The following is a 22,595-nucleotide window of genomic DNA, read 5'->3' on the forward strand; positions in this document are numbered from 1 at the left end:
CTTGATGGAAAACGGCTGCAAGCAGCTCCCAGAGCCTCAACCACACATTCCAGTGCTCAAAAGCAGGAAGGGGTAGGCAGGCCTCACGTGTCTCTTTAGCAGGAAAGAAAAACTGCTCTCATATATTCTCTCCTGTCTTACTGGCCAGAACTGGGTGACCCGCCAAGGTACCGCAGTTGGGGACCCAGGGGGCTGCATCCCCACAGTGGGACGCTGGCTCCGCCAACAGGAATGGAGGGGCTGGGAAAGGCTGAACGGCAGCTCGCAGAGTTTGCCATCATGTGATTCCTCTTCTGGACAGACTGACACGCTCACTCAATGGAACATTCTGGGCACCTCCATTTGTATGACTTGACCTTAGGAGGCAAAGATACATAGGGCTCTGTGGCAAGGAGTTGGTAAGGAATTTGAATTTGACTCCAGGTACAATGGGGACTGTTTGGATAGGTTTGTTGAACAGTCACATGGGCTGCGATCTGTGCTAGAAATGTTCACTGGGAGCATTTTCTATAATTTTTTATAATCTCTCAGTGAACTCACCTACCCCCGTCTCCACCCGTCGCTTATGAAACTCCAGCCATGCTGGCTTTCCCATGATTCCTGGCTGAGACAGTTCCACATGCTGGACTTTCTCTCTGCAAAGTGTTTTCATAGATCTCATGTCTGGCTCCTTAAAATTGAAACTCCTGCTCGGAGGTCTTTCCATAGTTCACAGAAACCCCTCAGCACCATTCCCATTTTAAAGATGAGTAAACCAAGCTTCTGGGACTTGCTCATGATTATACAGCCAACGAGCCTAAACCTTCTGGCTTGTTTCCATTATCCCATTTACTTCTATAAAAGCTTATATGAAAAGCCCTGTTGTCCTGTGAATCTCCAGCTCTTAATCCTACTTGACTCTCCTCATAGACTTCTCATTCCTGAAGTAAGTTATATATTTTTCTCAGTTCTTTGATGTTTGCTTCGCCGATTGGAATGTAAGCTTCACAGAGGTGGGACATTGTCAATCTCCATCTTGTTTATTGTCATGTCTTGAGTTCCTAGAATAATGATGACTATTGGAAGGTATTCTAAATAAATTTTGAAGGAAGGAATGTATGAATGGATTACTCAGAAATGTGTTAAAAATCGGAAATTTTCCAGGGAGGGAAAAGACATTCCCTTCACAGTAGAATGAGGCTCTCTACAGGTGTTCAGATCCTGGCAATGTGTGCCTGCTTTGCTGCAATGTGACTCCTCTAGGATTTTATCTGGTTCTGCATTTTTCTTATGGCTTTTCTTTTATAGGTTCAGACAGAGACTTGTTCTCCTCCAGAAACAGGGGGTTTCTTTGGCATAATTTCCTTTTGTTATTTTACTTTTTTGTTTCAGGTAGCGTTAACCTATCCAATTCCAAAAAAAAAAAAAAAAAAAGGCTTCAGGTTGTATTAACAACTGTGACTAAATACCTGTGCATGCCTAGTGACAGAGCAGGATAGGGAGCCATGTGAAATATTTCCAAATCAGAGTAATGTGGAAACCACCCCCTGGGCTTCAAACAATCCTTCCTCCTCCGTCATCACCTAGTTTACTTGTGCTAAATTGCCATCCTACATGGTCAAAACATAGCCTTCCTAAACTATCTTCTTTTAAAACACAATGTTCCTGGAATTGGCAAATTGTTGAAAGATTAACAATCCAGTTTGGACCATTTTATTGGTGAAATTTTTTCTAAGTTAACTGAATGACCCAAGGAGAAGAATGCTGAAGACCTGAGCTGGGAAAGAGATGCACAGAGAGAGGGAGATGAGGAGGTGTGATGAAGAAAGCCAGCAGGAGCCCCAGAATTTCCATGTATGGAACTTATCTAGGGGTAGCGATCAGTTGCCTCCCTGCCGCAGTTTTTATAGTAAGAGCAAGATTATTTGTCAGTTTGAATGTTAATTTCAGGTATCCTAAGGTGGGGTAACTAAAGGAGATTTGGTGGTTTCAAGGCTAAGAGAGCCTTCTCTCCCTGCAACATGGACCCATGAAGTCAAACCTTCCCTAGTTCAAAATCTGCTCCCTGCTAGGCCTGCATGGTGGGGTGAAAAGTTTAAATGGCTGTAAATACCTGTAAGACAAAGCAAAAGATTCTGAAGATTTGACATGTGCAGAGTAAGAACCTCTATTTAAAGAAACTGAACAGTAGCTGAAATGAACCTAGAAGGAGCCTCTCTTGTTTGGAACCAGTGAGGGAGCTTGTGTTTCCAAAAGCGATCCCAACCTGACACCTAGCGGCGGCTCCAGGCTTAACCCTTTAGATCCTGAAAAAAAATACCCATTTACAAGGTTTTCAAAACCTTCATTTCTGAGAACGCTTAGTTCACTTCTGTGGGAGGAAAATGTATTTATTTCACGGGAAAAGTCAATTATTAGAAGAGGTTCTTTAGAATAAAATGATAAACTATACTTTTAAAGATGATATCCAAGCTATTTTTTGTTTGTTTGTTTTCTGATTTAGAATGAATTGTCTCTTCCTGAGAATCTGTGAATATTCCTCACCCCCTACAAATATCTGCCAATTTACAAATTCAAAGACCTGAAGTTCTTTCTCTGGTATGTTAACTGACAACTTTTCCATTTTAAAAATTGATAAACATCTCAGAAGGAGATTATACATTGCTTTTTTTTTTAAAAAAGATGTTAGCATGGGTAAATTTTCTTGAAAAATGTTAATTATTCAGAAGTGTTTTTACAAAAATTAGCCATGCTGGTTTTCTTTGCTTTTGTACATTTGGGGTGTTTTGATTCTAAATTGAGTTTCTTCAAGCACCCAGGATGCTTTTGGTTGCTCCACCTACACACACACACATACACACACACACACACACACACACCCCTCAACTCCAGCAACTGTAGTATAATTTTTAGAGCAAAGTGGGGAAAAAAAATTAGCTTGGATACTGTGTCCTCCCAGGAGGCTTTCTGCTCCACACTTGGTACCCCATCATCCTGGGCCCCCTCCAGAATTTGTTGATGTCCTCTTGGGCACCCTGACTCTTCTCTGAATGGACAGTGTCCAATATTCCATTCTTTCTCTATTTCCTACCTAACTGAATCAAGTCAGCACAAATAAATTGATGAAAAGGCTCAAAATGCTGAGTTCAGGGATAAAACAGAATTGTCAGAACTGGTCTTCTGCTGATCTCGAATTTGTGTGTGTGTGTATGTGTGTTGCTTTCTGTTTGACACACAGAGTACCAGTGAGGAGCACTGAAGGGAATTATTTGGAATTCCCACCATCTCTTCATAGTCCATCTATACAGCATGAGTACTAGCTCACCTGTTAATTAGGGACTTAATTCTGCTGGCCTCTCTCAAGTTTAACCATAAGCCTGAAACTAAGGATTTTGTTTTATCTGCATAATGACTCCCTTTTACTAAATGCCATTTGCTGAGCGTCCTCTATGAATCAGGCCTGGCACTGAAAATCACTTTCCATGCATTGTTTAATGAATCCTCAAAAGAGCCCTAAAGTAGAGCTCTTCTCTTCCCATTTCAGATACAAGACCACTGAGGTTCAGTGCCTTCCTTAATCGACTTCAGCTTGTAACTAGCAGAATTGGGATAGAAATGTTGTTGTCTCCAATATTCTTTGAAATGGAAACTCTGTGGCATAAAGATGATTTCCCCCCAAATGGCTATTTAATAATAAACTGAGCCTCTCAGAGACTCATACTATATACACACGCACACATAACTGATAACGTATCAAAAGGGTATGAGATTATATAACTTTGATTCTAAGTTATCAGAAACTCTTGCTTTGAAAACAGACTACTTTGATCAGTTTCTTGGACTGTACTCATCACGGAAGGCCTCATTTCTTCAGGGAGTCCTTAAACTCAGCCCATCTACTGTTTAATCTTTCGTTTCTCTTGTCATCTTGAGAATGAGATACAGACAGACAATCGGACCGACAGGCTGAGTGGTTCACTCTATGTATCTGCCATTCTGAGGATCCCATATACCTGAAAACCCCACAGCAATTCTAGAACATAGTCAATATAAATCTTTTAGTTTCGCAAATGTCATCTAAGATGCTGAGGAAAAGGCAGTTGCTTTGGTAACAAGGATTCAAACACTGGACAGCTTTAGATGTCGAATTGTAATTTGTGAGCCTGAAATTTTGCTTGGAAGCAAATAGGAAGCAATTTTTTTTCAGAGACTATTATTCTTAGATGATTAACATTTTAAAAATACAGTTGTAAACTTTTCTTTTGATAAGTGTGACAGACCCTGCATCCCACGGACCCAGGTTAGAAACACAGATGCTGTGAGACTACCACCGTCAAGTGTGCAGCCTGCAGTGGTTAGGAGCAAACCACCTGAAGCCAGATCACCTGCTTACCACCTCCGCTGTGCAGCTTCCTGGGTCACCTCGGACACTGCCATCAACCTCTCTGTGCCTCAGTTTTTTCATCAGGTGAATGTGAGGGTAAGTGAACTAAATATGGGAGGCTCTGAGAATGGTACCCAGAATAAGGTCAGCCATGAAAACTGAATATCAGCATTGGTATTGCTGACAATATATGCATACACACTACCTTCACAGCCCCAAATGCCTGCCCCTCCAGGCAGCCTGTGGGAGGATGACTTCCGGAGAAGTCGCTCACAGGTGACGTTTGTGAGAAAAAGAAGGCATTGCACCAGGCATGCTCTCTCTCTCTGAAGCAGCCACACACAATTGTTAGACCAGAATATTCACATTTTTTTTCTCCAGATGATGGATAGCAAAACTAAAATAGGTCCTCTTGAGATAATGTTTTTTGAGTGTCCAGCTGGTGGAGACAGGAAAAGAAATTTCAGTGAGACAAGAGTCTTCAAGAACAGATTTGGAGAGAAAGTATTATCCTGGTCTTCTAGAAATAGAAGTGCCATGATGCAGACTGCAAAGAAATAAGATTATCCATGCAGACACTTTGCTGCTCAGTAAAAGAGGAAATGATGGAGACTATAAGGCAGAGATGGCCCTGCCAAATCCTGACTTGACCAACTAGCCTGCGGAAGCCTGTGGAGACCTAACTGGGTACCACATCCTGCTTTGAACACTCAATGTCTTAAGTGTGGTGTGATTGTGGCAGAAGTAGCATGGTGCCAAAGTCCTGGTACAGTGGCTAACCTTCAGCCAGCCTGGTGCTTACATAATGGACAAGTCGAGAGATTGACAGCCAAGCAACACCACTTCGAGAGAGAGAGAGACTGATTTCCTCCTGAGAGACAGCTCTCAGACTCAGCTTTAAAAGGTCTACTCCATTTTTCCTTCCCAGAAGTCCATTCCAGAGTCCAGATTCTGATGAACGGCATTCTCTAATTGTTAGTAAGACTTGCCTATTCCATATACATCTTCGTCTTTTTATTTTTCTTTCTTTTTTTAAACTTTTCCAGCTTATTGTGGAATATTTGACAAATAAAAGTTATGTATATTTAAGGTGCACAATGTGATTATTTTTTTCTTTAATCCTGCTCAAATATATCGAGCACATTTCATGCTGTCTTTCTTTTTACCCTTCACTCACTTTCCTTCCAAAGATACACATTGAGGATTACTATGTGCCAGGCACTATGAATATAATGACAACCAATGCAGACAAGATCCTGCCTGCAAGCATCAGATAAATAAGTAAAGAGATAAATAACTAAGATAATTATAAAGCATGACAACACATACTAAAGCAATGAGATATGATGCAGGTCATCCTGGAGTGTTGCCTACTTTAGAGTAGATGGTAAAAAGGACTTTCTGAAGAGGTGACTTTCAGCAGAGATGCACGAACACCAACTTTTTATAGAGCCCAGAATTTGATGGCCATAAACATGTGCAAAGGTCCCGGGGTAGAAAGTAATTTGGAATGTTCTAGGATCATAAGGAACAGCAAGTGTGACTGGAATACATTAAACAAGGGAGTAGGCAGTGTTCAAGATAAGCTTAGAAATTCAGGCAAGGACAGATCATTGCAAGGACACATACATTGTGGTGGTAAGACTGGCATTTATTCCCAAAACGATAGAAAACCAATAAATTTGTTAAATAGGACAGTCTCATAATTTAATTTATATTTTAAATTATTTAGACTGTTGCATGGTGAGTGGCTTATAAGTGGATAAGAATGGAGGCTGTGAGACCAATTACAGGCTCCTGCAACCCTGAAAGCAAGGTAGTAACAGTGGCTTCAACTCACAGTGACTGTGTAAGTTCATCTCATTTAATCTTTACAGGACTATACAAAGGGGACCTTATCATTGCTCTGTTTTAGAGATGAGTTACCAAAGGCTACTCGTGCTCATGGCCTAAAATGACTCAGCTCCTGCGTGAAGGAGTCACAATTCAAACCCAGACCAGTGTGGTTTAGAGGTGAGTTTCCTTTCTCACAGACTTTAGTGCGTCTTTAGTGCGTCTTTAGTGAGTTTGGCAAAAGAAGCTTAAAATAAGCTTCAGGAATCCTGAACATGTAGTGATGCTTGCCATGGACCCCGCAGTGTTCTACGTGTTCCCTAGGCAGTAGCAAACTTACTGTTCGTGACAACTCTATGAAGCACATGCTATTATTACTTTCATTTTGCAGATGAGTAATCAGAGTTTTAAAGAAGTTAAACTAGTAAATGTCAAAGGCAAAATTTCAAACCGGGCAGGTTCGCTCTGAGGCTACGCATTTAACCACTAAGCAATTTAAGAAGAAACCGCCTTAGCTGGCCAGCGTCTCTATGCTGGAGCGGTATACTTTAAACATACCCGGGAAGACAGCCCCCTTTAACCTCCTTTCAACCTCCAATTAAGATAAAGATTCACACAAAACACAGAAAAGCTTTTTATGGCAATTTCATCAAAATGCTAAAGATTAGACAGGCAAGGCTTCCCACACACTTCAGATGAGAATAAGGAAACATCTCAAAAAGAAAGCGAACAAAAGATTTATCTTTTAACCATTCTCCAGGCTCGGAATCAACATTTCTACCAGGTTTGCTTTATTCCAATATAAATGTAAGAGGAGACAGATTGAAATGCCAAACTGAACTGCTCAGTGTTTCAGAAAAAGCTGAGAAACATAGGGCAGCTTCAACTCAAAACACATGTTTGACGTCTTCTGACAATTTTCAGCAAGTTGGGTTTGCGAATTCTAAAAATTAATGATAAAAAAATCTAATATTCCAACAAAACAGGAGTGACCTAAAAAGGGCTGTCTTCATTCTCTGTTAGGGCACTAGCAACATCCTCACAGAACTCAAAAATCACCTCCAATAGCTAGAAGTTTGCTCAGAGATTTTCCAGCATCTCTATAGTGACTTTAACAACAGTTTTAGAATTACTCTGCTATTTTCATATGCCCTTTGATTGCCCCAAGTCCCACCACTTTGATACGTAAAATGTAGCCAGATTAGGCTTTGTGAGGATACACTGCTGAATCTCTTGCTCCAAAACCTAGGATCTTCGCGTTTCAGAGAGAAGATAAATGGAAATAGACACTTCGGGTTCTTCAAACCTGATTTCTTTTGACTATTGCTAATAATAACACTGATGGATTATTTGAAACTTTGCATATATAATCTCACTTAATCTAATAACAAAGGTAGAAACAATTATTACCACTCTTATTTTTCTTAGGAATGTTAAGGTCATGTAATCAGAATTACAACCCTAGCTGTCTGATTCGAGAACTTTGCCTACTATCTTACACTTGCATTTCTAAGTAGACGATGTATACATATAGTATACAGAATGCTTTCTGTTATGTCACATCATACAGTGTATAGACTTAAACACGTGTAATATACAGCATATAGAATAGACAATGTGTGTGTGTGGCAGGTGCAGGATCAGGGAGAGTTACAATTGGTCCTGCTCTGGGAACAACACTGAGTATGTGAAGGAAGCCCAGTCTTCCTTTCCACAGCATGTTTTTGTTGGAATCAAGATTACTTTTGATCTTGGCTTTCCCAGTGCCCTGACCAAATAATGAGTTGTAACCTTTTTGAAAACACATGTGGCAAATCAAATGTGAGGGTGGCTACAGTATTAAGAGATTAATCAAGGGCTGCAAGACAGTGATGATTCCATTTTCATAAGAAAAGCTAAAGCAGACTATCTCCCCAACATCATGATGGTATTTAGAATATGTTGCCCAAAGTAAAAATGTAAGCTCTGAAACCTGTTGCACTGAATTGAAAATCTGCTGAGACCTAGGCATGTGACCTGGAAACTTCAGGTTTCTTTGTGAAATGGAGATAATAAAGTCCACCTCCTATGATTTCTGAAGAATTGAATATATTGACATTTAGAATCTTCTCAAATAGTGATAGAATAGGGGCTTCATAATTGTGATTTGATTTGATTTTCTTACTTCCTTCAGCTCTTGTTTCTATACTTTGATTATTAAAAAGTTAAAATCACTTTGATTTTCAGTTTCTACAAACTGTAAATTATACAATATAAACATTCCCATAAGATTATAACCAGATATGTGTTCATTAGTCCATGAAATGATTTGGTGGCATATCAAGTACTATGATAATGTTTGTTTATTTTATGTAAAATTATGTAGACTTTTTCTCACACAAACATCTTCCTTTTATAAACAGCTGTGAGGCTGAAGAGATGAAAACTGATGAAGTGTTAGCACATTCATTTTAATTTAGTTTAACAAACAGGTCACATGACCGTACGTTTGTGTCTACTCTCGGAATCCTGTCAACCACACAGTGAATGTGTCACACTGAAAAGGTCTAGTGGGAGAGATCACATGACTTCTTTGCGTGGCAAAGCTGCCAGCTCTCAGTTATACAAGATGAAATCATAACAGACTTTGCACGTTAAAGAGTTAATAGATTCACACGTTATAACAAAGTGCAGGATTGATACACACTTCTGTAAACACACACTCACAAATTTCTCTTTTCTTTGAATTACTCAGGTGCTATCTCAACAGCCTTAATGAAACCAGATGTAAACTGAATTACATTGTTTTAAAACGGGAGTAATCACACATCATCTTGCATTAAGTTCCTTCCCCGTAGATCTAACTGGTGCAACATGGAGCTCTGAAAGCACATTCTGACCTCCATTTGTTATTCACATTTGTTCATTCTGCTGTAAATTTGATTTGATCCTGTTATAATATCCTTAAATGCACTAAATCTTGCATTAGTTAAAAGACACATGAAGCTTTTCAATTGATCTGTTGTCCTATTCTCCATCCTAGACTATCAGTGTTTGTGGTTGACAAGTCTGTGAATTATCCGCCTGCTATGTGTAGCGAGGTGAAGCCTTGAAATCTATTTCCAATGAGAAAAAAAAATGGACATCCACATTTTCTCTCAAATAAGGAGCATATGAAGGACATCTTCATATGCTGTGTCATTGTGTCTGTTCCTAAAGTGAGCTACAGTGACAGCAGTGACTCGGGTGAGAGGACAAGAGCCTCTGGGGTCACCAGGCTGCCAGTTGCTAGTTCTTTCCTGGAGTATGTGTCCAGGCCCTAGAAGGCTGACCACTATACCAAGCGTGTGTCGATGACCACAGACACCTTGCCTGGTTCTCAATAGAAAAGAAAAAAATAACTAGTGAATAGTTGGCAATCACCTACACTTGAAACAAAGAAATACTAAAAGTAAATTCTGGTTCCTTTAGGTAAAAGACATTCCAAAGTCATTAAAAGAAGGGAAATGTTCATGAAAAATATTAAACATAAATATTTCCACTATGCTCAATTTCTATTTTTTATCAATGAATATATGTTACCTTTTATATGAGCTTTTCTGAGATATAATTCACATACCAAGAGGTCACCTTTTAAAGTATATAATTTAGTGGTTTTAAGCATATTCACAGACTTGTGCAATGATCATCGACATCTAATTTTAAGAACATTTCATCACTTCAGAAGATAATGCCACGCCCATTTCCAATCACTCCTCAGGCTCCTTCGCCTCCAGCCCAGTTTGGACACTTCATATAAAAGGAATGACACGACATGTGGCCCTTTGTATTTATCTGCTCTCGTTGTCCATGTGTTTTCACAGTTCACCCATGCTATAGCATGTATCGGCACTTCATTCCTTTTCAGTGGCCAAATAATGTTCCATTTAATGATGCACCATATTTCATTTACCCATTCATCGGTTGTAGACATGTGGGTTACTTCTACTTTTAGATTATTATGAATAATGCTGCCATGAGCATTCATGTACACATTGTTGTGTAGAAATATGTTTAACTCCCTTAGGTATACACCTATGAGCAGAATTTCTAGATCATATGGTAACTATGTTTAACATTTCTGAGGGACTGCCAAACTGCTTTACAAAGTGGGTGCACGATTTCACAATCCCACCATATATGCAGCAATACGAAAAAAAAAAAAAACGATTTAACAAAATTACCATACAGACTACCTAATTTTGGCACACTGTAAGTGTGGAGGTTGTTCTGCCTTTATAAAGAGCAAATGTCTACGCTAGAGCATTGCCCTTTTCTGTAGCAAGATTTCGCCCTTGCGATTCTTCATTTTAAAAGATTATTTCTACCCATTGCCATTATAAATCTAAGCAAAATTGGAAAGCAGAGAGAAACTGAAACATAACAGGGAATTTAGGACACAGAGAACGCAGAGTAGTACAAGCAGAGGTAAAACAGCCACCAGGAAATCAACATTTAACTTTGCATTTTTGTGTCAAGGAGGAGGAAAAATAGCATTGAGATAAACAACGTTGAGATCTGTAAATATCCCAAATTAGGAGTTTAAAAATAGTCTTTGGGATAAAAATGGTATTTTCCCCTTTAAATACATTCTTAAAGCAACATGAGGTAGGTAGACATTGCAAACAGATTTCGCTAAATGCCAGGGCTTCTAACAGCCCAGGGTGTGAACATCCAGGTGTTCTTTTCTGCTTCTTACATTAGCAATAATAATGGTAAAGACGATGCCTTCCTTATTTGCTGACAGTTGTGTTGATGATGCATGAGGCAAAATAGCATTTCTCTTCTGGGCAACGTTAATTATGGAGTGCTGACAAGAGTTCAAAAATAAATCCAGATCCTTCAAGCCCATGCCCCACATCAATATAATATGAAAAAAACTCGTAACAGACTGACAAGCATGAGAGAAATTATTCAGTTTGCATGATGCCCATTCTTTTGCAGGAAGTAAAAAGATTCACAGTAGATTTAAAAACCAATGTGAATCATGGGTTATACCAGAATAACAATTTAGAGACCTGTCTTTTTTATTCATAGTACTCATTTGATTTGTTGACGCAGAAAGAAAATGTAGCTTAGGCTCCTTTTTCAGATGATAATTTTGAGGGTCTGAGAGATTAAATGACACAGGGAATAAGGATTTTATTCCAGGGTACTGTCACTTCATCCAGTTCTGGTATTGTCCTGTTTTTAGGAAAAAATTTCAGATTGGAGTCCAGCAGTTTTAAAATTAATTACAGGGACAATGAGTCAGGATTTTTGAAATGTGGGCCATATAATGAATTGAGCGTAACCATACCACACAGTTATTTACACAGTGCACACTTCCTGTTAGAAATTAACTAATGTTACCAACCTCAAATATTTAGAACATTTGTATTATATTGCTAGGGTTTAGCAATGATCTGGGATCTATTGTCAAAAAAAAAGAGTGATTCAGTAAGTATTTATTAAACTCTACTACAGTTTTTAAAGCAGCAAGTTAAGGTAAGTATTATCCTCATGAAGGAAGAAACTAAGTAATGAAGCACAGGCAACTGGCCAAGGTCAATAATAATGTTTATATTTTGAACTCAAGTTGGTCTGACCTCAAAGACCCACTCTTTCACGTTAGTTTGAGAAAATGTATTTAAGTTTTAAAAATGGGCTGGTCCTTTGCACCAGTAATTTCACATCTAGGGCTTTATTCTGAGAAGAGAATTACAGGCCTCTACCATAGTTTCACCACACAAATCTTTATCTCAGTGCTATTCACAGTTGCTCAAAAAATAGAACTAGCCTAATGACAAAAAAAACCAAAAAACAAAAAACACGTGCTCAATTAAGTTATCTGTGTTCTATCCACATTGTGGCATAGTACGCAACCATTAAAATTTTTGTAACAAAGTTATTTGTCGCCAAAACAATACTACAACATATACTCGTTCTGGTGAGCTTCACTTAACCAGCGAAGTTCAATGGGATGTGTCCTCACTCTGGTTTTCATTCCAAATAAAATTAGGCTGACTCCCCTCTGTGTTCCCGTAGGTCTGTATATGGCATATGGCGGTATACTTCAACATTACTGTCTCCCCTCGTAGGCGATGATTTCGACAAGGTCAGAAAATAAACGTTAGTCACCTTTATGACCCCACCCACATCTAGCACACTGGTTCATAGGTAATAGAAGGTATTCAATAAACATCCACTGAAAGAATAAATGAACAATTCTTTAGCACTGTGTTCAACCCATTTCATGCTAAAAATTATGTAGAGAATAAGAGTTCTATGGCTGATGGGGGGAAATTATCATGCTAGCTCACAATGATAGAGGAAAACTGAGGTTTTAGCTACCCTTGACTCCATCTCATTGCCTTGAAGACAGAAAGGGACTATGATCTTGGCACACCTGTAACCCACTCACCGCACAGTAAGGTCTTGTCATGCACCGATCGCAAGGGTCTGGCAATAACGTGAGTTAATGCAGGGGTTTTAATGTGAGATCTGTAATTTCTATGTGATACATCTGCATAGGGTTCCTCAAATACATCTCTTGGAAGTATCTTCAAAAATTTTTATACATTTTATTTGTATATATGTTTATTTTGTAAGGAGAGAGGACTTTCATTTTTTATTCAAAAAAGCCATGGGATCTACAAACTTTAAATTACAATGATGGAGTCTACACTGTCTTCATCATATTATTTTGACTAAAAACATTTTAACTTTCACGTGTGTATTTCATTTGTAAAATCAAATTTTGTTTTTGCTTTCACTTTGAGACTGGGGTAAGCTGACTTTTTAACAAAGCCCATTAAAATGTAGTTAATGAGAAACTTTGTGCATTATCCTTTTCCGTGGACATGATTGTACAGCAGAAATACTTCCAGGAAGATTACAGAGATTCCTCTGGGAATGAGAAAAGAAGGCTGCTACTTGGAGTTCAGTGGTGATGAAGAGCTCTTTGACCTCTGGCCTCTGTACCATCGCTATTTTCAAGTTATCTAAAGAAGTCAGAGAGCAGATCATTGGGAAGAAAGTCAAATGGATAAGGGCCAGAGAGAGAGAAAGAAGGGCAGCGGGGCACGTTCACAGAAGTCTAAATCAGAAGACTGCCTTCCACTACTACTCAGGAACTCGACACACCTTCTTGAAATCCAGTTGGTTGGGTATGTGTGTTTCAATATAAAGGTATAGCCGTATTTTTTTGTTTTTTCATTTTTAAAAGCTTCATTTTTCGTGGCCTGAAGGAGTTTCTGTTCATTGCCATGGTTCTGTTGCCTAGCAGAACCATCACATGCCATGCTTAATATTCTGCCTACAATATCAGACTGGAAATGCTGACAGGGGAGAAAAATCAGGTGTTCATCTCATCCTGCTCCTCCCAAACTCTGCTGAATTGGGACTGCATGCAGAGCTGGAACATTCCCCCATCTACCACCCTGGTCAGTCTCAGGCTAGTCCAGTTTAAAAAAAAAACACTACAAAGGAAGCCAGGCCATATTCAGAGTTTGAAGACATATCAGGGAGGATTGGGGGGCTCCAGGAAACCCAGTTTCATTGAGACATAACAGGCCTGGTCCCTCTATTTGTGTTTTGGTTTGATTTGACCTAGATTTGCATTAAGAGACAACAAGGGAGTCTTAAAGACTGTCTGTCTAAGGGATCATGAAACTTTGGAGCCAAAATCAGAGGTCACCCATTCCTCACTTACATAGGTTGTTGTGGGTAAGGTGATGTTTTCTGCAACAACATGTGAAGGTAAAAGTCATGCTAATGTTTATTGTGTGCTTACTTTGCACCAAGCACTGTTCCACATGCTTTACATGTACTAATTCGCTGGTTCTTCACAACAAAATTATGAGGTCAGTACTGTTACTATTCCCTTTCTGTCAGTGGGACAACAAGGCACAGGAAGATGAAGTAACTTGTTAAAGGACATACAACTAGCAGACAGTGCCTCATCTCTTAAATAATATGTAATAACTGTCTGCAAGGGAGAGCCGTGCAAGCAGGAATTTCTCTGGTTTCTTCCTATTTAATATTATTTTTTCTTTTTTTTTTTTGAGAGGGGAGCTATATATCCAAACCCACAGATGATTACCAGAAATGAGTATACTTTTCAAATCATTAACCGCCTCCCCATACACACATACACACATGTATCCTTATACACACCTGGAAGGACTTATAATAGCAAGATTAAAAAAAATTAATTTTGGAAATATTAGCCCTTCCCTGTTGAAAACCAAACAATTTGGATGCGGTAAAATAAGAAATGATAATCACATTTCCCTTCTCATTATATTCATAGACAAAGAATTTTTGGTAAGAAAAAGCCTTCCTTTCACCTCTAACTTAAATAATAAACACAACTAAAATAATACCTTGCTATCCCAAGATAAATCAAACAATTTAATAATTAATTTTCATAGAAAAAGAGTCACTCATTACTTTCCTTATTAAAACAATAAATGTTCACTGAGCAACAACTTTGCTTTACTTTAGTATCTATGCACGGAGTACATACAGCAATCAATGAAACAGACCACACCTCTGACCTTGTATTTGGCGGTAAAGACGTTATCACTACTACACTAGTGTTTCCTCTTAGTTCAGTGCATTCTATATTTATGAAGTTTATGAATGTATAAAGTTGAGGTAGGAGCAATTTGAAAGAGTAAAACTAGACATTGTGATATAAACAAATAGATTTGAAGATAACAAATAACTCTGTAACCACAAAATCCAACTGACAAAGAGACAATTCCTAATATCACTAGTTCTAGTTTAAAATCTCCTAAAGATGCCTATACTTAGCACAGAAATCACAAACTCTGAATTTGGATTTCTCATTTCTTCTAAGGAACCCTACCTCTTAAGATCTCCCTGTCATCCAATCCCAAACACCCTGGTATACACGTCAATCAATGCCATGCTCAACAACACATCCTCTTTAGATGGTTCACAGACAAATTAAATCTCCCACTCTAACAGAGCAGAGAGAACAAGAATGGGGAGTTATAAAGGACAGAAATAGATGAATAACACATGAGTATTTAAAATGACCAACTAGGAACACGAGAAAAAATATATATGACAGGAAAAGTAAGTACTATAAACTCTGATATTACTTGAAATGCACATACAGATAATTATATCACGTTCTTATTGCAAATCATTTAAGACTGGGAAGACTCTGGTGTCAGGAACTTGAAGAAAGTTTCCACCACTTAATGGCTAAGCGATAGGCAAGGCTTGATCTTCTTGACCTGGATGCCCAGAGGCTAGGATCCCAGAAAGCCAGTTGTCATCTCCCTTCCCTCAAAGAGCAGCATCATTCGTAAATTAAAATCCAGAAGACATGGACACTGGCTACAACTGAGTACTTAAGGAAGACATACTGATAGAATACTGATGAGATAGAACAGGGCTGAAGGGCAATAATTTAAACACAAGGCTTAGGTCCTGGGCTCTGATCACACCAAGAGATGAGCCGATGAGCTCTCAGTTATAAAACGCTGGAGTTGAAAATCAGAGCTGGAAGCTATGATTCTGCTACATCACAGAACAGTAACCACAAAGTTTGAACGTCAGCCCCAAACTGTCCTAGAGGAAGGGTTACCGGTGTTTCCCCAACCATGAAGCTTATGACCCCCACAGCTCATATCTGGGACCCCTCTGAAGTATGACGCCTTGCTCACCAGTTCCCTGTGCAGCTGGCATTGAGAAGACTGCTCACCTGCTGCTGCTCTGTCTCTGCAAATTTTCCCCTCGATAAAAGGCTGGTCCCGGCTGGTTGTGTGTGCTTTCAGGTCATTCACTCTTGATTACTCGACATTAGATGATCTTGGACAAGTTATTAATTCTCTGTGAGCCTCAGTATCCTCTTCATCAAATAGGGATAATGACAGTAAACACTTCATTTGGTTTCTGTGAGGATTAAATGAGATAATCTATGTCAAGTGTTTATCACAGCACCCACACATAGTGAACATTAAAAATGCCAGCTATTATTAGAATTTAGGATTTAATTCCAAGGGAATTTTTAATACAAATAAGGGAGATTTTTAACAATCATGTCTCAAAAGGAACTAAAAGATAGACTTGAGGGTTTTCATTAAGAGACTTAGAGAACTGTTATTTTATAGTTTATGATTCCATTGTTAATGTGGTAAGGATTATATGACAATAAAGTGATTTTGAATTTCAGCTAGATAGAAGAGAGATTTATAACATAAAACAGAGTTAGGCTTCCATTCCTAATTAGTGTCTGGGCATCTGTTTGTACTTCTCAATAGACGAGGAATGGTGAGGTGGGTGTGAGGGAAAGACAGCCCAAGTGACGACATTTTTTTTCCTACATAATCATTCATTCATTCATTCATTCATTCATTCATTCATTCTTCTATGCATTATTTCCTTTATCCAACAGTCACATATTGCAATACACAGTACTAAACACCATGGTGTGTTAAGAAAACAAAAACCAGGCCATCGCTGCGAAGCAAGAATCAGCTTATCCAAAACTTATTCCCTACATGCCAGTCTCCCAAAGTAGGAGCTGGCCTCCTGCAGATCACCTGGAAGTCAAAGCAAAATGCTCAAGCAATCAATTCTGGTAAAACGCTGATGCAGCAGATTCAAGCATGTTCAAGAATGTCAAAGAGCTGGGACTCTAAGGTTTGCACATTAGCACACTGATTCCGTCAAGGAGGAGGTCTTGTGCTCTTAACCAGGGATGTCAAACTTGGCAGAACAGGACTAGGAGCTGAGACTACGCCATACACGGAGTTGATGGATTCAGCTCTTCATCATTCCAGGGAGGGACTATCACTTCGCTAATTAGTTTCGTAAAAGCCTTCTGCCGTCCAGTGCTTAGATTTGCTAGATTCCTATGTGCTTCCCCCAGAATACAATGGGAAATTGGAGAGCACAGACCTCTACCATTGTGAATGTCTCCAATATAATGTTCTGTCATCATTCCTAGTGTGTGAACTTCCTGGTGTCTTGTCCTGGTTTGGTCAATGCACCTGCTACTCTTAAGAAGCTTATTACATAGAAGATCATATAACTCTTAAGCATATTAAACAAATAAAATTAACAGAACAAACTGCCATGGGAAAAGTCTGTGCCATGTCCCAGGAGAATAATTTATTTCTTCTACTGATAAACCTCTGGCTCTCTTGGAGGTGTTGGTCAGAATCCAATCCTACACCTCTGACCATTTCCCTCCCCACAAGAAGAAGAGCGGCTTTCCTGTATAAGATTAGTGCCCCTGTACCAATTGCTCTTGCAAGGTGAGAGGCGGGCTCTGTTCCTACATACAATTAACCGGTCTCAGGGGCCAGGGGCCAGTTTGCGGGGCATGATAGAAAGTCTGTTTTGACCTTATGTACCAACTATGTTTCTCAATACAGCTTTACTAATAACAAAGTTAACATCTAACGAAGTCAAAGCTTCCTTGTCCATTCTTCAATTGGTTCAGAACTTAAAAGTGACATTTGATGCAGTGTCTCTTTTCAGCCTCAATTTTTAAAATTCAGACCTGAATTTGAATCCCAATTGGTATTGGAAAGCTTAAGTTCAGTCTTGAGATGTCAGTGTACTCATTTGTCCCTGGTAATAATTTCTACCTCATTGGGTTGTATGAGGATTCATTGAGATATTGTGCCTGACATGGCGTAGGTAGTTGTAATTCTGCTTATGTGATATATACGGTGTAAAAAGAAGTCTAGACGAGAACCTTGTGCGATTAGGGAGGCGGGAGTTGAGTCTTGACATTGGGACCTTTTAATTATTTTTTTGTGACTTTAAATTTGGGAAATATTATTTAAAAATTAGTATATGACTCCAACAAAAATTTGAAACCTCATTACAGTTTGTGCTCACGCACTCCAGCCAGTATGACCCACTTTTCAGAACAAAGAGCTTGAGTACGGCAGCAAGATCAAAGGAGGACATGTAATAAATTACCGTGGAAGTCAAACCTCAGTCCAGCGCCACTCCCGTCGTTGCTCTCCAGGTGTCATTTAAAATGCAATTCCCTCTGAATGGGCACAGAGCAGGTCTATTGCCAGACACAACTGCTTTTACTACTAGCAGTGGTTTAATGATTTTATGTCATCGCAATAATAGAAACATGACATTCAGCTGTGACTGCAGCTTGTATGAGTCTATTTTGAGAAAGCTGGTTTTGTAGAGGACATGGAAATGTGGAGTCTTGGTTGCGGTTTATTTCCCAAAAGGCTTAGCCAGGAACTCTCACCCATCGGTCCCCTCTGTGGACTTCTCATGACTTTCTAAAATGAGTGTGGTGATTTGAAATCTCAAACAATGATTGTTCACGTACACAAAAACCCTTCTTTTGAGAGGGAGACTTGGGCCTGAATCCAATTTTCCCATCAGCATCCCTTACAGAGAATTTCAATGCCTGAGTCTTTATTCTTGGCCGGGAAAAGGCACACAAACAACAACAATAACAAAAGCACACATTCTTCCCCAGTGGAGGACGTGGCCTCATATCTTTCACAGACCAATCTGAAGCTCAGAGACATAAGCCCCTCATTGTCCTTCACTCGCATGTAAACACTATGACCGCCAGCACTCGTATGCAACTTTCTTCTCATCTCAGACAACTGATTCTCCCCACACTTCCATCTGTGTTCCTGAGTCTCACCCCTACCATCTCTTCTAGGACCTTGGTCCACCAGTGTTTTACCTTTGCTCCTACATTTTCACCTTCCCCCTTGCTACTGGACCTCTCCTTTCACTCTGTAAACATGCCAAAATCCTTACCGTTACACACACACACACCTCTCTGTCTACCTCTAGTCCCTGACCTATTTTTCTCCACAACCAAACTTTAAATAGTTCACTTTGGCAGCCTTCCACTTTTAAAATTCCTTGTTTTCTCTCCTGCTTCTATAAATAAGTGGGTGATTTTTTTTTTTTTTTTTGTCGCCTTCTTGTTTCAAACAATACACCGCAAGGTTTGTATCTGTCGCTTCCCCTCTTCCACACATGCCCACAGTTTGCTGCTCTCACCGATCTCCCCAAATTGCTCACGTAAACTTCATCAATGACCTCCTTAGAGTTAAACCCCATGGTCAATGTCAGTAATTTGAATATTTTGCTTACATAGGAAAATAATGATCCTGCCTTTCGTCTTTTAAAAATGTTCCTCTCTTTGGTTCCATTCCGCTGCATGAAATAAACTTTTATTTCCACTAGTTACCATATATTTTCTACAAATACTGTGCCACACACTTCACACTGTTAAAACAGCCCTGAAAGGTAGGCAATATTATAATATTGAACACATTTAAAAATTAAGCAAGTGAAACCTAAAGAAATTGAATAATTTTGCCCAAGGTACATTGGATATATGAGGAATGGGATGAGAACACAGCTTTATCTGACACCAATGTACATTTTTAAACTTGTTAATATCATAATTAAGTATTTCAAACAGACAGAAATAAACTGATTGTGACAGGTAAAACATCTCCTCTAGTCGCAGATTTAACATGTTAACATTTTGCTTAACAATTTGGACTCATTTATTTTTCCAGAACGGATATATTAGAAAGCGCTGAAGCCCAGTTTGTAAGTCTCCTCAATTTTACTCCCTTTCCTCCCCAGAGGAAACCGTTATACTCTGGTTGGTCTCCATCTTTTACGTCCAAATGTTTAATCCTATTATTAGATTGATACAGTCGTCTTTATTCCTCCTTCCTTTCCTTTTCCTTTGTCTGGATATTAAATCTCCTTCCTGTTGGCATTCACTCATAAACTTTAAACATATACACTTGAGCATCTATAGATCATAAACACGTCTATACTCACACTGAACTTCTTCCTGTAATTTACCACATTAAAGTTGTCTTGTTTGTGCCTTACGAAATGCTTTGTCTAAAATGACCGAGAAACTAGTAATATGAACCACCTACCTATCATCTATCTGTGCATCAGTCATTTTTTACAGTCCAAGTTTGCTTACATTCACCTATATGCCTGATAAACATACAGTTTAGTATTTCCAAACCATCCCAGCCTTATTCTGGGAGGAGGGGATTCAATTTCCTCTTATTGATGTTCATGCCCTGTTTTTGGTTTTGGTGGGAGTCTATGAATTAACGAATTGTCACAGTATTTTTATGAACATTTTTTTAAAATTTAGATTCCCCCCCTGAATTATGTTTTGGCTAAGTATGGGATTTTAGTTGACAAGTACTTTTCACCCACCCTGTAAAGTTACCATTCAGTTGGGCTTCTCATCTCCATTATGACTGTGAGACATCTTCTGTAATTCTGATTTTCATTCCTTTGATTGTAATAGATATTTCATCTTTGGTTGCTTTCAAGATCTCTTCTGATTGTGCAAGTTCTGAAGTTTCACAGCGATGCATCTCGGTATAGATTTGTTTTTGATCATCCCGTCAAGGATATGGTGTACTCAGGCATTCTGAAGACTGGTATCTCTTTTCAGTCCAGGAATATTCTGAGCTCCCGCTTTCATTTTTCTCTATCCTCCTTTTCTAAAAATTCTCTTGTACTTTGTCTGTAGTCTGTTATTTTATTTTCTTTATATCTTTACATCTGTGATGCATATCTGACTAATTTAACCAGATCTATTTCCAAGTTACTAACTCTTATTTACACTTATCTACATCTTTACCAAATGGATTTGCTCACAATCTCCAAATAGTACAGCTCTTATGCCCCACAGTCCAAGTTTGGCGTCCTCCTTCAAGTATGATAGCTGTGGTTATTTTTCTTCTTTTACCTACTTAAACTTTTACACAATTTATTTTCATGACTCCTCTGGATAGTTCTATTATTTCCAGTTCTAGGGTGTAAATTCTATTTGTTGAATTTTCTGACTCACTTTAATCATGAGTCCCCACAGGCAACTTGAATGTTTTACTCCTAGGTAATCTTCATGGAGGTTGTTACAAACCGCATCGTCTCCTCAAATTCCAGGTGTTGAAGCCCTAACCCTCAATATGACTGGATTTGGAGATGGGGGTCGTTCAAGAGGTAATTAAGGTTAAACAATGTCACACAACAGGGGTCCTACTCCAACAGGACGTGTATTCACATAAGAGGAGAGAACAGGAACACGCATACGAAGGAAGCCCCACGTGAGGACACAGGGAGAACTGCAGCCACCTTCAAGCCAAGGAGAGAAGTCTCACCAGAAACTAACACTGCCAACACCTTGATCTTCGCATTTCAGCCTCCAGAACTGTGAGGAAAAATAACTATGTGTTGTTTAAGCCACCTTTCTGTGGTATTCCGTAATGACAGCCTCAGCTGACTTGCACAGGGGTGTGTCGGGAGCCCCGGTTTGCAGCAACACCCACTGAATGCCAGTTCATACCCACTCCTTCCTTGTTGTTGTGGTTTCTGAGTTTACATTAGAATTTTGTTAATTTCTCTACCCTCTGTTTTTACATCATGTAAGTAATATAAATTTGGAACTCACGAATTTGCTTAAAGCTGTTTCCCATTGCAGGTTTCTCAAAAATGACTCAATTTCACTCATGGATAGTAGTCAGAATTTTGCTTTCAAGGACACAGTAGCATACCTGCTTGCCTCAAAGCTTTCTGTGGGTAATACACATTCAGTCTCCTTGTGTATGCAGCCTGTGCTCTGGGCGCTCCTCTGAGGCCATGAAAATATCGGATTCTGCCTTTAAAGTCTGTTTCCCAGGTCTGATAGCTGGAAAACGTGGGCCTCTGATTATTGATCTGATCTTGACATTTTTCCTTCACTCTGGAAACTAAGGAGTCCCTTTCCTGATTTTTGCCCAGGCTAAGTTTTTCAAAAAAATACTTCTTTCATAATTTGATTTGCAGTGTAAATGAAACCCTTCAGCATCAGCTTAATTTCAAATAATGGCCAGATGTCTTTTATGCCATTTAAATGCCATTACTCCACCTCTCTCACCCCTACCATATCTCTGACTACCTATTATAACATACAAAAGCTAATTTATTTTCCTCCACTTCAGGTAAATATCGGTATTTTCAGAGATCAGTCTCCTCTTCTGATGTTCTCACTGAACAAACTAGTCTACTTCCAATGTTACAAGTAACTCATTTTTGAAAACTCCTATTTGATATCTCAACCCCCACATCTGATGCAGAAGCAAATCCAGCCAGCCGTCTTAGCAGCACCATTTCATAGTGGCAACCACCAAATGCAGCGCCTGGTAAGACAGAGCAGCTTCTCAGGACTTCCAACGTGCACTACTTCATAATCAGCCAAAGTGACATCCATGCCTCTGACCGTCCTTGTTCTCCTCCAGTTTTCTTTGGGCGCCAGGAAGTATTTTCTTTCTTTGGAAAAAAGTAACGTATTCATAATTTTTAATCCCACAGTTCTTTTCAATGG

At 39.1% G+C, this 22,595-nt stretch overlaps 1 protein-coding gene across 1 annotated transcript in view; it reads right to left on the minus strand.

Annotated features, from left to right (window-relative positions):
- LRRC4C (leucine rich repeat containing 4C) overlaps positions 1–20,459 on the minus strand; it is an 876,636-nt gene extending 856,177 nt beyond the window's left edge. Inside the window, 2 exon segments of the mRNA XM_032488484.1 lie at positions 15,936–16,126; positions 20,441–20,459. The gene's annotated coding sequence lies outside the window, so the exon portion shown is untranslated.
- Positions 20,460–22,595: the final 2,136 nt, after the last annotated feature.

The sequence above is a fragment of the Camelus ferus genome, chromosome 10 (genome assembly GCF_009834535.1).
Source record: "Camelus ferus isolate YT-003-E chromosome 10, BCGSAC_Cfer_1.0, whole genome shotgun sequence".
Classification (NCBI taxonomy): Eukaryota; Metazoa; Chordata; class Mammalia; order Artiodactyla; family Camelidae; genus Camelus; species Camelus ferus.